The sequence below is a fragment of the Pan paniscus genome, chromosome 19 (assembly GCF_029289425.2).
Source record: "Pan paniscus chromosome 19, NHGRI_mPanPan1-v2.0_pri, whole genome shotgun sequence".
NCBI classification, from domain to species: Eukaryota; Metazoa; Chordata; class Mammalia; order Primates; family Hominidae; genus Pan; species Pan paniscus.
This window is the reverse complement of record NC_073268.2, coordinates 18,165,183-18,182,250: the sequence shown is the minus strand read 5'-3', so window position 1 is coordinate 18,182,250 and position 17,068 is coordinate 18,165,183.

The window sequence follows — 17,068 nt, the reverse complement described above, 5'->3', positions numbered from 1 at the left end:
CAAGTTCTGCTAGGCCTGCCGAGGCATGGCTGGGCTTTACAACAGGGGGTACGGAGCTCCTTGAGTGGAAAGCTCCTCTCGCTGGCTTGCCCCTGATTTCATCTCAAGAACGGTCAACTCTAGCAAGCAAATATACCTCCTGGGCTGTAGGTAGGGGCTCAGCCCTGTCCCTGAGGCTGGGCACAGGCTTGGTCCTTCTCGCCTGCCTCCTCCCCTTCCCTGTCCTCTGTCACACCCCTCCCCCATGCAGAGGAGCCAGTTTTAACCTGGAAGGTTCCCTCTGCCCTCTCACAACTCAGCACCCCTGTTATTCCTTCAGAACCCCTGGCCAGCTCCTCAAGGGCTTCCCCCACGCTAATATACTCTTAGAGTCTGTGGCTTCTGTTTCTCTAGCTTGTTCAGGGAAGAGTATCTGGAGGCCCACCTTACCCCCAGAAGCATTCCAAAAAATGGCCATTGAGCTCACCTGTCGGTGTTCCTCCCCCAGGCAGCATCAAACTCCCTAGATTGGCCCTCAGTCTCTCTTCTTCTTCTCCTTCTCCTTCTCCTTATTCTTCTTTCTGGAGACAGGATCTCGCTCTGTTGTCCAGGTTGCAGTGCAGTAGTGCGATCAGCGCTCACTGTAGCCTCCATCTCCTGGGGTCAAGTGATCCTCCCACCTCAGCCTCCTGAGTAGCTGGCACTACAGGAACACACCACCACACCTGGCTAATTTTTTTTTTATTTTTAGTAGACAGATGAGGTCTTGCCATGTTGTCCCTTATTCTTTTTTTTTTTTTTTTTGAGACAGAGTCTCACTCTGTTGCCTAGGTTTCAGTGCAGTGGCACAATCCTGGCTCACTGCAAACTCCGCCTCCCGGGTTCACGCCATTCTCCTGCCTCAGCCTCCCGAGTAGCTGGGACTACAGGTACCCGCCACCACGCCCAGCTAATTTTTAATATTTTTATTAGAGACAGGGTTTCACCGTGTTAGCCAGGATGGTATCGATCTCCTGACCTCGTGATCCACCCACCTCGGCCTCTCAAAGTGCTGGGATTACAGGCATGAGCCACCACGCCCAGCCCAGTCTCCCTTATTCTTAATGAGGGGACCATGAGTTAATCTCTTAGGTCCACCCTCACCTCCTCCAGGAAGCCTCCCTGACTTACCCCTCCTCCTTTGTGCCTTCTAGCTTCTCATCAGTGTAGTCATTCCTGACCTACAGTGGCCCTCAGCAGTTGCCAAGATTTGTCCCCAAAGCTCAGGGCTGGTGGTCAGGTGGGTTAGGGATGAGTTGTTAAGGGTTGGGAGAATACACCTCCTAATGCAATGAGGAACAGATCCAGCTGGGTTGGAGGGAAGGGAGGAGGGCCTGCGCCCCCTCAGCCCCCTTCACTCCCCATCTCTGCACCACTGCCTAGCTTCTTAACCAGGAAGTTGAGCTACCTTCACTAAAGAAGAGTGGAGACAGGAGATGGGGCCCTTCTCTCTGGGACAGGACTCTCCTGGTGGGGCTCCTCAGAGGTGAGATCCTGCCTCTGGGCCCCTGGGAGACCCTGGACCTTAAAGGTATTGTGCCCACACATTCTGGGGCCTGCGAGGATGGTCAGGGTCATAGTGCCACCTGCTGGGGCTCCCAGGAACAGCAGCTGGAGAGACGCTGACATACGTGTGTGTGTGTGTGTGTGTGTGTGTGTGTGTGTGTGTGTGTGTGTGTGTGTCTCGGTTGTGGTGGTGGCGGGGCAATTAATAACACCTCACCACAGATCTTAAAATTCTCCTGATATTGAACCCTTACCCCCTTTCCAAGGAAGCAGCCAAAAGAGTGCGGAGGAAGTGATATTGGAATTCATCTGGGGCTCCCAGGGAAATCCAGGGCTGCAGGGACATGATTGCATTCCTTGGAACTGCTGTTTTTTGAACTTCATTCATGAAGCCTGGTTTCTAGGGATGCTTTCTCTTTTCATGGACCCAGAAGGAAAGTGGAGATGGTTCTTCATGCTTCTATGTGAAATGGGGTTTCAAGGGCAAAAAAGAAGTAAGCACTTTGAATATCTTTGTGTTTTTTTACACTGATAAGAGGAAGAAAAGTATGTTACATTGTAAATGTCGATGATTAGAAACAGTCCAAGGTGATCATTGTAATGTCAATTTCTGAAGCAGTTGGGAGAAATAAGTAGGATAATGAAATGAATCAGCACAGTGCCTCTCACTTGCTAAATATGCCGCATGTTGGGAAATTCATTGATAAAATGAAACCCACTGTGGAGAAAGTGACTGGCCTTCCTGGCAAGCCAGGCTGGAGGTGAGCAGGGTTGGCCAGGGTCATGGGGTGATGTCTTGGTTGGAAGCCACCAGGTGATCTGTGTCCTGTTGACACACAAGTATGCTGCTTAGTAACTCCCTGGAATTATTTTTAAAAAGCTAGATGTGTGAATAAAGAATTTGGGGGATTACAATTTTGGTTTGTAAATGAACCCTTTGCTTTAGGAAGAACTCAGCATAGGACCCTTGCAAGTATTTCTTTTTCTTTTTTTCTTTTTTTTGAGACAGAGTCTCGCTCTGTCGCCCAGGCTGTAGTGCAGTGGCGCGATCTCGGCTCACTGCAACCTCCACCTCCCAGGTTCAAGCAATTCTCCTGCCTCAGCCTCCCAAGTAGCTAGGACTACAGGCACTCGCCACCATGCTAGGCTAATTTTTGTATTTTTAGTAGAGATGGGGTTTCACCATGTTGGCCAGGCTGGTCTTGATCTCTTGACCTCGTGATCTGCCCGCCGCGGCCTCCCAAAGTGCTGGGATTACAGGCGTGAGCCACCGTGCCTGGCTGAACCTTGCAAGTATTTCACATGATATTTGTTTTGCCCCCTTCATCCCTTTACTTATGTAACCAAACTCCACCTGCAGTGACAAGGCTGGCCTGATAACCTACTCATGGAGCCAAATGCAGATGCTTCTTAGGCAGAATTTGGAGTATAAATGGGAGAATATTTGGGGGATTGGAGGGTGGGACTGATGTTGGGGAATCAGCAAGCACCAGGCCACCATCTTGCTGTATGACATTTGTTTCCCCATCGAATCCTCACTAGAACCCCATGCAAGAGCTGCCGCTGCCACCCTCATTTTACAAATAAGGGACTTGTGGCCCAGGGAGGCTGTGTGACCTGTCTGAGGTCATAGTCCTAATAAACGCTAGAGGTGGGATGTGAACCCAGAGAGTCTGGGGTGACTCCAAAGGGCTGAGGCTGGGAACACAGGAAGGTGGTGATGCCCCTGCTGGGAATGTGCCTGGGGGAAGGTTTGGAGGGATGGCTCATGGTCAGTGGGATTTAGTTTCCCACTCACCAGGCAGAGGACTGACCTGGTATATGCCTTCAGGGCTGATATGCACAATTGTGCATGTTGTGCACTGCAAAAGGTTACACCACATATGAGGACACTGTGCACATCACAGCCATATTTGCAGTGATTGTTTTCTGACAGTTGGAAAAAAAGTGCCTGGAGGAGGAGGGACCTCTTTCTAAATCACTCAGAGGGGCTTCATGGGTGGGTGGCGTTTTCCACGTGTACATCACCATCTTTCTCCACCCAAGGGAGTGAGCAGGTACTGGGACAACTTTAGGCCATTGCTGCAACCCCTGTGTTGAGGGGGTGGAGGAACCTTTTGCATTTTCTGCCCCCTCTTCACTTCTCCCAGAAGTCATGGCAGGGGCAACAGACAGCAAAAGCCTTCTCTGTGTCACTGGCCCTACTGTTTTCTCTCTGAGACATCTGGCTGAAAATTCAGGCTCTTGCCATCCCCGTGGAAACAGGATCACATAATTGGTGGTAAGGTGGGGAGGGAAGGAAGGAGAAGTGAGGAACAGCCGAGTGGGTCAGTGGATCAGAAGAGATAGAACGGGGCCTGCCTTAAAAAAAAAAAAAAATCACAGGCCAGGTGTGGTGGCTTATGCTTGTAATCCCAACTCTTTGGAAGGCCAAGGCAGGAGGATCACCTGAACCCAGGAGTTCAAGACCAGCCTGGGAAACATACTGAGACCCCATTTCTACAAAAAATGAAAAAATTAGCTGGGCATGGTGGTGTTCGCCCATAATCCTAGCTTCTCAGGAGGCTAAGGCAGGAGGATCGCTTGAGCCTGGGAGGTCAAGGCTGCAGTGAGCCATGATGGCACCACTGCACTCCAGCCTGGGCGACAGAGCGAGACCCTGTCTCAAAATAAATTAATTAATTTTAAAAATTAAAAATAAAATTTAAAAAGTACATATACACACACATCCACATATATGTAAAATGTCATAGATAATTTGGGTTGTTTTAACAAGCATATATCAGCCTTCAAGCAGATGCAGTCCATAAAAATCCGGGTTTACAAAAACAGATAATTTGGCATAGAGGCCTGTGCACAGAGAGGGGATTACTCACCATATAAAATGGTTTCCAGGGGCTTGTTTTCTTTTCTAAAGAATTTTGTTTTGTTTTCTGAGACGGAGTCGCACTCTGTCGCCCAGGCTGGAGTGAAGTGGAGTGATCTTGGCTCACTGCAACCTCTTCCTCCCGGGTTCAAGCCATTCTCCTGCCTCAGCCTCCTGAATAGCTGGGATTACAGGCGCCCGCCACCATGCCCAGCTAATTTTTGTATTTTTAGTAGAGACAGCCTTTCACCATGTTGGCCAAGCTGGTCTCGAACTCCTGACCTCAGGAGTTCCGCCTGCCTCGGCCTCCCAAAGTACTGGGATTACAGGCATGAGCCACCGCACCTGGCCTCTAAAGAATTTTAAGTGAATTTCCAAGAGTTTCAAAGATGATTGTTATGTTTATGGAATGCTTATTCTATTAGCTCTGAACTCATGCTAATATGTTTGTGGCCATGCGACCCAGCATACACTCTGTCCTTGTGGCCACTGCCAATGGGACCAGCTGTGGGTACCTGACCCTTGGCACTCTTAGCCCCTGGCGGGTCCAGGCAGCACTGGCGTGGTGTCCACTTTTTTCTCAGACACTTGCATCAGGATGTATGGTAGCTGCCACTGGGCCCCAAAGCTGTATGGCTGTGGCACAACGCAGGCGTCGAGGCAGCCATGACTGCCATGCACAGGCTGTAAATTCTTTATATATATATATATATATTTTTTTTTTTTATTATACTTTAAGTTCTAGGGTACATGTGCACAATGTGCAGGTTTGTTACATAGGTATACATGTGCCATGTTGATGTGCTGCACCCATCAACTCATCATTTACACTAGGCATTTCTCCCAATGCTCTCCCTCCCCCAGTCCCCCCCGCCAAGAGGCCCCAGTGTGTGATGTTCCCTGCCCTGTGTCCATGTGTTCTGATTGTTCAGTTCCCACCTATGAGAACATGCAGTGTTTGGTTTTCTATCCTTGCGATAGTTTGCTGAGAATGATGGTTTCCAGCTTCATCCGTGTCCCTGCAAAGGACATGAACTCATCCTTTTTCATGGCTGCATAGTAGTCCATGGTGTATATGTGCCACATTTTCTCTTTTCTTTCTTTTTTTCTTTCTTTCTTTCTTTCTTTCTTTCTTTCTTTCTTTCTTTCTTTCTTTCTCTCTCTTTCCTTTCTTTCCTTCCTTCCTTCCTTTTTTCTTTCTTTCTTTTTGAGACGGAGTCTCACTCTGTCTTTCAGGCTGGAGTGCAGTGGCGTGATCTCGGCTCACTGCAAGCTCCGCCTCCTGGATTCATGCCATTCTCCTGCCTTAGCCTCCCGAGTAGCTGGTACTACAGGTGCCCGACACCACGCCCAGCTAATTTTTTATATTTTTAGTAGAGACGGGGTTTCACCGTGTTAGCCAGGATGGTCTCGATCTCCTGACCTCATGATCCACCCGCCTCGGCCTCCCAAAGTGCTGGGATTATAGGCGCAAGCCACGGTGCCCAGCCCATTTTCTTAATCCAGTCTATCATTGATGGACATCTGGGTTGGTTCCAAGTCTTTGCTATTGTGAATAGCACCACAATAAACATATGTGTGCATGTGTCTTTATAGTAGCATGATTTATAATCCTTTGTGTACATACCCAGTAATGGGATCCCTGGGTCAAATGATATTGCTAGTTCTAGATCCTTGAGGAATCGCCATACTGTCTTCCACAGTGTGGAATTGAACTAATTTACACTCCCACCAACAGTGTAAAAGTGTTCCTGTTTCTCCACATCCTTTCCTGCATCTGTTGTTTCCTGACTTTTTAATGGTTGCCATTCTAACTGGCGTGAGATGGTATCTCATTGTGGTTTTGATTTGCATTTCTCTGATGACCAGTGATGATGAGCATTTTTTCATGTGTCTGTTGGCTGCATAAATGTCTTCTTTTGAGAAGTGTCTGTTCATATCCTTTGCCCATTTTTTGATGGGGTTGTTTTTTCTTGTAAATTTGTTTAAGTTCTTTGTAGATTCTGGATATTAGCCCTTTGCAGGCTGTAAATTCTAAGCAGCAGGAAGTAGGTGTGAGTAGAAGTGGAGGCAGAAAGCAGCCGGTTCTGTTTCCAACTGCATTCTCCTTTCCTGTGCCCCTGTGTCATCACCATGGAACGCCTTTCCCGATGCTACTTCCAACAGGAGGCAGAGGGTGGGAGAATTCAGGTTGGAAGGCTTATCCCTAGGAAAGAGGGTGCCGACAGACAAGGCTCCTTGGAAGCCTGACAAATCAAATTTACCATTTATTGAGCACCTACTACGTGACAGGAACATGACACGCATGATTTCATTTAATCTTCACAACCAGCCCAAAGAGCAGCTTTCTCCCTATTTACAGTCGGAGAAACGGAGGCTCTGAGAGATTGTAAGGGACTTGCCCACGGTCACCCAGCTAGGAAGGAAAGCCAGAAGGCCAGCCTAGGTATCCTGGCGGTCCAGGATCAGAGACACTGCTGTGAGGCTTCCCGGTGGGAAGAAGGAAAGTCATGCATCAATATTCATCACCGAGTGAGAGTGAGAGTTCAGCCCTGTCCCAGGCACCTCTGGGCGGGAGGGTGGAGAATCCGAAAGAAAGAGGCCCGTCCCTGGTCCTCAAGGTCGTGCGAACAGGCCAACTAAGCCATGTCCCAAATTGAGAGCGGGTTAAGGTGGGGGCGTGGGGACGCCCTGAGGCAACAGGGCTTCGGAGAAGGGAGCGCTGGGGGCTGCAATGCCAGAGGATTCCTTGAGGAGACGGGGCTGGTGGGGCGGGTAGGGGCTGGCCGGGAGCAGGACCGGGAGGAACGGACCCTCTGGACTGGGGAGTGCGGAGTAGATGAAGGCAGAGGAGATGGAGGTTCTGCAGTGTGAGGCAGGCGGACAGGGAAGCCTGCATCCAGCTGAGAGACGTTGAGCAACCACGTCCTCCTCTGAGCTCCGCGTTTGCCGTGTGCAAAGTGAAGGGGTAGACCAACCCCGCAGGGCCCTTCTTGCGCTCCTCTGCGGTGTGTGGGGGGTTCTCTGGTCCGCGAGAGGACAGCCCCTGCCGCGCCGAGCGTCCTCCAGCGTCCGCGGCCGCCGCGAGCAGCGCTGACCGGCAGGGGGCGCTCCTGCAGAAGGCTGGCCGCGGTGGCGCCCTCGGCGGGGCCTGGGCTGGCCTGGGGACCCGGGAGGCCTCCCCCTCCATCCCTCCAGGTCCTCTCCCACCACTTGCCTTCTCACACCGCCCCTTCCCACTCTATGCTCTGGGATTAAAGGCTTGGGAAGTTGCTGGTATTTAGGTCCTTGGGCAGGCCACTTCTCCTCTCTGTGCCTCAGTTTCTTCAGGCACAAACTGGGTTGTGTGAGGAAGAGATGAGTTATTGGTCAGGAGAGCCTTCCAGCCACAGGTGAGGTAGATATGCCGCTGCTGCACACCCCAATATCATTCCTAGGGCAGGGGCTGCTGCTCTACAACCTCAGGGTTACAGTTAGCTTTAAATCTTTATTTATTTGTTTGTTTTTTCAGACAGGGTCTCCCTCTGTCGCCCAGGCTGGAGTGCAGTGGCGCGATCACGGCTCACTGCAGCCTCAAACTCCTGGGTTCAAACCATCCTCCTGCCTCAGCCTCCCGAGTAGCTCGAACCACAGGTGCATACCACCATGCCCAGCTATTAATTTTTTTTGTAGAGATGGGGTCTTGCTTTGGTGCCCGGAGCTGGTCTCGAACTCCTGGGCTCAAGTGATCCTCCCATCTCAGTCTCCCAAAGTGCTGGGATTACAGGCATGAGCCACCGTACCCTGCTTTAAACTTTTATTCAAAGTCCTTTTGTGCAAAGATAGAAATAATTCCTGGATCCTACAGAGTGCCTGGCATGATGAGTGATGCTCAAAACGTAGCTGTGGAATGATTAGTTTTTTGAAACCATCCAGACAGAAGCTATGAGAAAATCAGACAGTGCACCTCTTCTGAATCACACTGGAAGATGTCCACATTCATCTTCACATTTCTCACCACTGTTCTGTGAGGAAGGTGGACAGGGAGTGTTGTATCCATTTTATGGATGAAGAAACCGAGGTCGCAGAGGAAGCCAGAGACAAGATTTTAAGTTAGGACCCAGGGTTCTCTCCATGCAACCTCAGGTAAATTATCCTGTTGTTGCTAGTGACTCCTATTGGAGACGTGGTATTGCAACCAGGCCACATTAGACACTGAAGGCACCTCATGAGGAAGAAGGTGGGCACATCCTGGGTGCCAAGCCCAGAGAGGGAGAAACTAGGGTAGATATTAATATCGGAGCTGGGGGAATGAAAATGATATTTCAGAATCAACAACAGATTGGAAAGGCTTAACTATTTAAAAAACATTCCCTATTCTTAAGTCCCCAACACTTTTTCAACCTCCTCTCACTCCAAAGTAGAACTTAATGTAGCAAAGGTATGCTTTGTAGGGTGAACCCTTATAATTATAATGACAACCAGTGGGAAAACTTGGTTTCCTTTCAAACGTTTGTGTGACTAATTAGGAGGGACTATTCCATTCGTTAAAGTGAAGAAAGAAGGACTGAAAAAAAAAATCACTCTGCAAAATCCAGCTCAAACATTGCTGCATCTCAGTTGCCATTGTCTTAGCTACCTCTTCCCTGGAACAATGAATTGATTGTCTTCTTTCCTGGGTTCCTGCCTTATTTGGTACTTTCTTCTCTTTACTGCTGCATAGTCGTTAAATATGTGTCTTTGGTGCCAGCTCCCTGGGTTCTAATCCCGGTTCTAAGCTTACTAGCTGGCCAGTTACTTGACTTCTCTGTGCCCATTTCCTCATTTGTAAAATGTTGTGAGCATTAAATGGGTTAACAGTTTTATAGGACTTAGAACAATACCTGGTGTAATGTAAGTGCTCAATAACTAGTTTACACTTATATAGATATGTCAGAATGCTCTCTGTATTTATTTATGTGTCTTTCCCAACAAACTGTGTGCTCCTCAAGGACAAGAACTGACTTCATCATCTCCTATTCCAGGGTTTAGCACCAGATGCTTATTCAAAGTATGTTAAACTGAATATTATGTATTCATACTTTATTATTATTTTTTCTAAGACAAGGTTCTTGCTCTGTTGCACAGGCTGGAGTGCAGTGGTGGCATCATGGCTCATTGCAATTGCAACTTCCCATGCTCAAGAAATCCTCCCATCTCAGCCTCCAGGGTAGCTGGGACTACAGGCATGTGCCACAATGCCTGGCTAATTTTTTTTTTCTTTTTTGTATTAGCAGGGTCTCACTGTGTTGCTGAGGCTGGTCTTGAACTCCTGGCCTCAAGCAATCCTCCTGCCTCAGTCTCCCAGAATGCTAGGATTATAGGCATGAGCCACTGCATCCAGCCTATACTTTATATAAAATAGAAAATATGCAGTGAGGTGGAGTTAGCCACCTTTTTTTTTTTTTTTTTTTTTTTTTTTGACAAGTTAAGCCTCAGCTTACTGCTTCCCAGAGATAAACCAAGGTTCGAGTCTCTCCTTTGTTTAAAGAAAAACATCTGGCTGGGCCACTGCAGTCCTACCATGAGTTCAGGAAAACATGCTGTGGTCCAACTGTCTACCAGTCAGGACACAGTTAATGAGCACTTCCTGTAAACTTATTTGTACCTGCAGTTCTGATAATATGACCTGGAGGAAATGGTGTGGTGGTGGCCGATTCCTAAAACTAACTGCAAAGGATTGCATTCCTCTAGGCACCTATGAACTTCAAGATGGGACCCCTTTCCTCTCGTCCTTCTTTTTAGAGAGTTTAGAGAGCAAGAACTTACTCAGATGAAAACAAACTAAAAGATGTTGAGAATGCCTCTGTGCAGACCCAAATCTATAGGATGTTATTTATAGTAAATTATGGCATATTTTTAAACTTCTAGTCCCTAAAAAAGTTGTTTTCTTGCCTCCCTCCTTCCCTTCCTTCCTTCCTTCCTCTTTCTTCTTTCTTTCTTTTTTTTTTTTTTTTTGGAGATGGAGTTTTGCTCTTGTTGCCCCAGGGCTGGAGTGCAATGGTGGGATCTCTGCTCACTGCAACCTCCGCCTCCCAGGTGCAAGCAACTCTCCTGCCTCAGCCTTCTAAGTAGCTGGGACTACCGGCATGCACCACCACACCTGGCTAATTTTTTGTATTTTCAGTAGAGAGGGGGTTTCACCATGTTGACCAGTCTGGTCTGGAACTCCTGACCTCAGGTGATCCACTCGCCTCGGCCTCCCAAAGTGCTTGGATTACAGGCGTAAGCCACAGTGCCTGGTCTCCTTCCTCCTTCTTTTGAGCAGTATCCATAGCTATGTCCTGTGTGGAATGCCTTTCTGTTGTAAAACACCCCAACGTAGAGTCTTTCACTAGTGCTTTGCCCATAGGGGACTTCACGGTGGTTGAAGACAGAATGCCCTGCTGCTCCGTGCCACCTGCCCAGCCATCTCCTAGTCTCCAGGTCAGCTCACTGTATTCTATGCTCCTGGAAGTGGCAACCAGGGCTGGGGTGGGGGTTATATTCACAGTGAGCCCAGTGCCCAAACAGAGCTTGGACATATATGTCACCTGACATACATGAGTCGACTTACAGGGACAATGGAGTGAGTTATCTGAATTTTTTTTTTTTTTTTTTTTGAGACAGAGTCTTGCTCTGTCACCCTGGCTAGAGTGCAGTGGCACAATCTCGGCTCACTGCAACCTCTGCCTCCTGGGTTCAAACGATTTTCCTGCCTTAGCCTCCCGAGTAGCTGGGGACTACAGGTGCCCGCCACCACACCCGGCTAACTTTTGTATTTTTAGTAGAGATGGGTTTCACCATCTTGGCCAGGCTGCTCTCAAACTCCTGACCTCGTGATCCAACCACCTCGGCCTCCCAAAATGCAGGGATTACATGCATGAGCCACTGTGCTGGCTTTTTTTTTTTTTTAAGATCAAATCTCGCTCTGTCCTCCAGGCTAGAGTGCAGTGGTGTGGTCTCCTTTCACTGCAAACTCCGCCTCCTGAGTTCAGGCGATTCTCCTGCTTCAGCCCTCTGAGTAGCTGGGATTACAGGCACCTGCCACCAGGCCCAGCTAATTTTTGTATTTTCAGCAGAGATGGGGTTTTGCCATGTTGGCCAGGGTGGTCTTGAACTCCTGATCTCAGGTGCTCCACCCACTTCAGCCTCCCAAAGTTCTGGGATTATAGGCGTGAACCACCGCGCCCGGCCATGTTATCTGAAATTGAGAGTTCTCCTCCAGGTCACTACTTACTTACTTACCTATAACTACTAGACAGAACTGGACTGCTCAAAGCACTCCTGCTAGTTTCAACCGTTTCAGTACAGATGGCTCATCCTGTCTCTCATGAACATTATAAAATCAGAGGCAGGGTTTGTAGCCATCAATAAGTCAGGTCTGACCTTCCACAGTCCAATGTTTATTCATTCAGTTATTCATTCATTAATTCAGTTATTTAACAATGTTTTTACTGTGGGCTGAAACTCAGTACCACTATGGGAGGAAGTCTGGGATAGAAAAGAAACAGGGGACAGGGTCTGAGATCTTGAGGTGTCTGCAGTCTACACATAGCAGGGATGCCTAATCTCCCAAACTCAAGGACAGTGTATATCAACATAGGCACTGGCACAAAGTACAGTTGTGCCAATAAAGGTTGTAGAACCAATGTGGTGAGTGAGCAGAGGCAGGAATTGTCAGTCAAGGTGGGGTTCCAGCTGCCCTTGGCCACAGAAGCATGGCTGGGTGGGGGGCCACCAAAGGGCTGCTTCTCTGCATTCAGCCTGCCTTGGCTGAACTCAAAGATGCTGCTGGATAAAGGGCTGGAGAATGGCCTTGAATAGGCAAGGGGCAAGAGAAGGTGGGTCCCACACCGTCCTCACAACACAATTCAAAGTGTTCTGTGAGGAAGAAGAGGGAGGGAGGGAGGAACAGAAGTGAGAAGGCCTCGAACTGGAAGTGCCATGGGGAGTGGTGAGCTCTGCCAGCTCTGGAGTGAGCTTCCCAAGATAGGACAGGGGCCCTTCCCGCAGAAGGACAGATGAGTGAAGGTCACAGAGGACTCCAGTCCAGAAATACTGCCCTGCCCCTCCCAAATACCTTTCCTGCAAATGCTTAAAGTTCCACCATTGGAGATGTATTGTTATGTATTTTTCTCCTCCCCACTTTCAGTAATTTTTTTCATTATAAATGTCAAACATTCTTGTCATAGAAAACTAGGAAAATGCAAGGAAGATAAAAACATTTCTTACCCCACACTCCCAACCTCCAAGGCAGCCCCTATTAACATTTTGGTGTCCTTCTCTGCCCCCTTTTTTGTCATTTTCAGGCATGGCTGTGAGTTCCCTGGAGGGGATTCTGAAGCCCACTTTCCCCACTTAGCTTCAGTCCTATTTCAGTCTGGTGTTCCAGAAAAATCAAGTCTTCCATCCCCGAGAGCCAGTGAGTTCTATGACCTTGAGGAAGTCATTCATCTTTCTGGACTTTAGTGCCCTCATCTGTATAATGGGGACAATCATGGCCCACATGCTACCTCACAGTGCTCCAGAGTCAATGCTAGTGCAATGTTGCAAGGGCATTGCCAATACAGTTCAAGTATGTGGGGCTAGGACTGATGGGAGTGGTCAGGACTCAGCCAGTCATCATAAGGCTATGACAAGAAGGCCAGGTCACCTGGAGGATGGGGAAGGACAGGGAGAGGGACAGGTGAGCCCACACCCACACCAGTCCTGTCCAGGCTCCCCAGGACCAGCCCTCCTGGGCAGCTGTGTGTCAGGTCAGCATGGGCACCTTCCCTCGGAGCTGCTGGGGCATCATCTGTTCCACTTCCTGTTGGGTCCAGAGTTCATTTCCAGTGCAGTTTGAGGGAGATTAGAGGAGAGAGCCAGCCTGGGAAGCCGCATTTCCACTTGGGAGGCACAGGAGATATGGAGCCAACCAAAGGCGGATGGTTCCTGAGGGTTTGCTTCAGGCAGGGTGGGCTGGCCTAGGGGCAGGTGCCGGGAAGAGGAAGGAGAGGTCTGCAGACATCCTGGAGCTAGATTTGATGTGGCCATAGCAAAGCTTTCAGCCTCACCATGTTTGTGATTTCCAAAGTGTGTGTGTGTGTGCATGTGCGTGTGTGCACAAGAGGAGGAGAGGGCTCCAGCCCTGAGCGCTGGCTGCCTTGGGCTGGTTAATGGAGACAGGTAGCTGCATGTGGATATCTAAGAATGCTTCTCTTGCATACCTGTGTGAACGTGTGGACCCAGGACCAGCTGTGGGGCTGCCCAGGAATGTAGACACCCATGGGGGAGCAGTGGGGGTCTGTGAGTCACCAAATGCCTGGACTTGGGCTGTAGTGTGTGTGCCCCATGGAGCCCGTGTCCGAGCCCAGGAAGGAGTGCTTCCGTCACCACACATGTGTTTGTATGATACTTTACACGTTTACTGCCATAAAAAGGCCACAAACCAGGGTTATAAGCTGAAAACAACACTTGTTTCCTGAGTACCTACTATGTGCTGGGACCTGTGCCAGGCTCTGGAGACACAGAGAGAAGTGAAACTCAGGCCGGCCCTTCAGGAGCCCACAGGGCAGAGGGAAGGTGGCAGAGCAACAAATCATTTATGGCACAGGCTGTAGGTCCCAAGGGCTGCTCTTCATGTCCTTCCTCAGGGATCCTATAATATCACAATTGCAGGGATGATCTGTTTTCACTGCCGTCTCCCCCTCCAGGCTATAAGCCCCTTGGGGATGGACACTTAGGAGGTACACGATGCTCTGTAAGGATGTATAATGCAAAGGTGTCTGTGAGTCAGGCTGTGCCTGGGCAGTTCTGAGCCAGCCACGGCCAATCATGAGCCACAGCCAGTACTGACAGTACCGCTGGGCTAGGGCTGGGCTCAATTCCTGCCTCCACTACAGCTGGCCCACCTACACCTGCTACGTCAGCTCTCCCAGCCTCTGTTTTTTCATCTGTGCAATGGAGTTATGATTGTCCCAGCCTCCCAGAGGGCTTGAGGCTTTAGTGAGATTGTGAGCCAGGCCCGGCACATGTGTGCACGTGCACACACACACACACACAGAGCTTGGTACACAGGAGCTGCTGTGGAATTATTATTATTAGCAAGAAGGAGCTATTATCTGGGCAGTTCTATGCAGCCTTATTGGCCAAAAAGACAGAAGCAGAACTCTGAAGCCTCCATGGGCAAGCTGGAAGGCACCCCAGCAGACAGAAACCTGGTACAGTTCTAACATCAGGAGGAGGGAACCCAAGGGTGGGGCCACGCCATTGGCTGGCAAGGATTCAAGAGCATCCATCTAAATATTTTCCTCGTGTTTCTCACTCTCCAGCCACTGATGTCTCCATCGAGTCTTGGGTGCTTCTTCCAGTCTTTGATTCATAGGCTTACCCATCAGACATCAACATGTAACTTTCAGGAAATTTTGAAAAGGTGTCACTTTGGGAGAATGTGCCCTGCCTTCTCCATGCACAAGCATGCTTATGTGTGCTTAGGGGCATGAGAACAGGAGGAGCAGCTGGGCAGCCTGAGCTGAACCCACTCCATCCTCACCTGCCTAGGGGGTGTGGCTGGGGCCTGGTGGGGTCTGTCTGCCACCCCAGTCCATGGCTCTTCCTTCTCTCTGACTCACACTGGTCCAGCTCGGGCCCCTCATCCTCTAGCTTCTGTGATCGTGGTTCAAAATCTTACCAGTGATATGCTGGAGCTGGGTCCAGCTGGCCTGCAGGGCTAGCTGTGCACATCTCTTCCTAACTCCAGTGATCAGAAACGATGCCACATTGGTGGCATGAAGTCAGCCATGATGGGAATATTTAAGGCACGGAGATCAACAGATGATACAAATCAGACCACCATCAACCCTCCTTGAGAACCAGTTGTAAACACCATCACACCCCAGTCCTGCCTGCAGGTATAACGATCACTGATATTAGGTGCCGGCACCTGCTAGGCATTTAACATCTTTTTTTTTTTTTTTTTTGAGATGGAGTCCCGTTCTATTGCCCAGGCCAGAGTGCAATGGCGTGATTTCGGCTCACTGCAACCTCCACCTCCCAGGTTCAAGCGATTCTCTTGTCTCAGCCTCCTGAGTAGCTGGGATTACAGGCATGCACTGCCACGCCCGGCTAATGTCTTTGTATTTTTAGGAGAGGCAGGGTTTTGCCATGTTGGCCAGGCTGGTCTCGAATTCCTGACCTCAGGTGATCCTCTCACCTAGGCCTCCCAAAGTGCTGGGATTACAGGCATGAGCCAACGTGCCTGGCCAGCATTTAACATCTTACCTGCACAAAAATCCTGTTAGATATTTCTCATCATCCATATTTCATATGGGGCTCATAACTTACATGATTTGACTCCAGGTCTCTGCACATTACATTGGGCCATGTGGCCTCAATAAGTAGAACCATGGGATTTGATAGGGCTGGCAGAGCTGTTAGGAATCATCAGATCATCTAATCACTGCGCTCATTTGACAGAGAAACTGAGCTCAAAGAGGCTCAAAGAGGTGGGGGCTTCCTCTGTTAATGCCACCTAACACGGTAGCCACCATCTTCCCAACATCTCTCTCAACACCTCTCTCAGCCCCCTACCATGCTGGTGTCCACTGAAAAGCCAAGGTCGCGGTCACTTGATGTTCCCTATGCATGGCTGATTTTTTGGAAACTTTACATGCAGATCTTGACATTCATTGCAAGTTATATTTTGTTTTGCTTGATTTGACCCAGTGTTCGAGACTCTCAAAAACATTTTAAATCTCACTTGGGTCACTGGTTGTATGTCTCCTTTCTAGACAGGTACCACCCGCCGCTTTGATCTCTGCACCTTCGCAGCAGAAATTGGGGTTAAACTTTAAAAAATAATAAGCAAAACAGAACTTTGGGGCCCAACACTTGAAGTTCCCACCCTATCTACCAGAGATTCTGGCATCTACACACCTTGGAAAGTGGGTCCCTCCTCCCGCAGGGCTCTGTCTGCCCCACTGTCCACTTTGGATTTCTGCGCTGGGGAACATCAGCAGCATTTTGTCAAAAGCCCACGGAGGCCCACGCTGCGCGCCTCGCCGGTGACAGTCACTCTCCCGTTTAAAAACAGGGCGCCCTTTCCTCTCTCCCCTCTGCCCAAGACTCTTTGCCTGGCAACAGGGTCCCCTGAGCCATTGGACATGCATTTCCCCCGCTTCCAGAGAGCGGTTCTGCACCAGGACCCGGCCCTGCCCTGAGTCTGCGGGCTGCGGCGAAGAGACCGCACTTGCCCGGCAGGAGGGCGGACAATGACCCGGGTTTTCCACCGACTCCAGATGCGTCCCTCCTCCTACCCCTCCACCTTCTCTACCTCGGAGAAGCCATTGCGCTTGCCTCCGCCCCATCCCGGAGAGGCAGAATCTCCTCCGTCCCCGCCTCGTACCCTCCTCCCCGCCTCTCCAGGCCCGGGGGGCTTCACGTTCAGCCACCGCGACCTCGGGCGGGCGCGGCGCCAGGTGAGCGCTCACCTGGGGCCGGAGGGCGGGGCAATGGGGGCGGGGCGGGGGCGGGCCAGGGGCGGCTGCCCCACCCGCGACGGGGCGGGGCGAGAGCGGCGGGGCCAATGGGGCGGGGGGCTCGCCGCCCGGGGCTGGGGAGCCTCCCAATCTCCTCCTTTCCCAGCACCGCCTGCCCCGCCCCACCCGGGTTTAAAGTCCCGCGGGCGGGTGGTGGCGG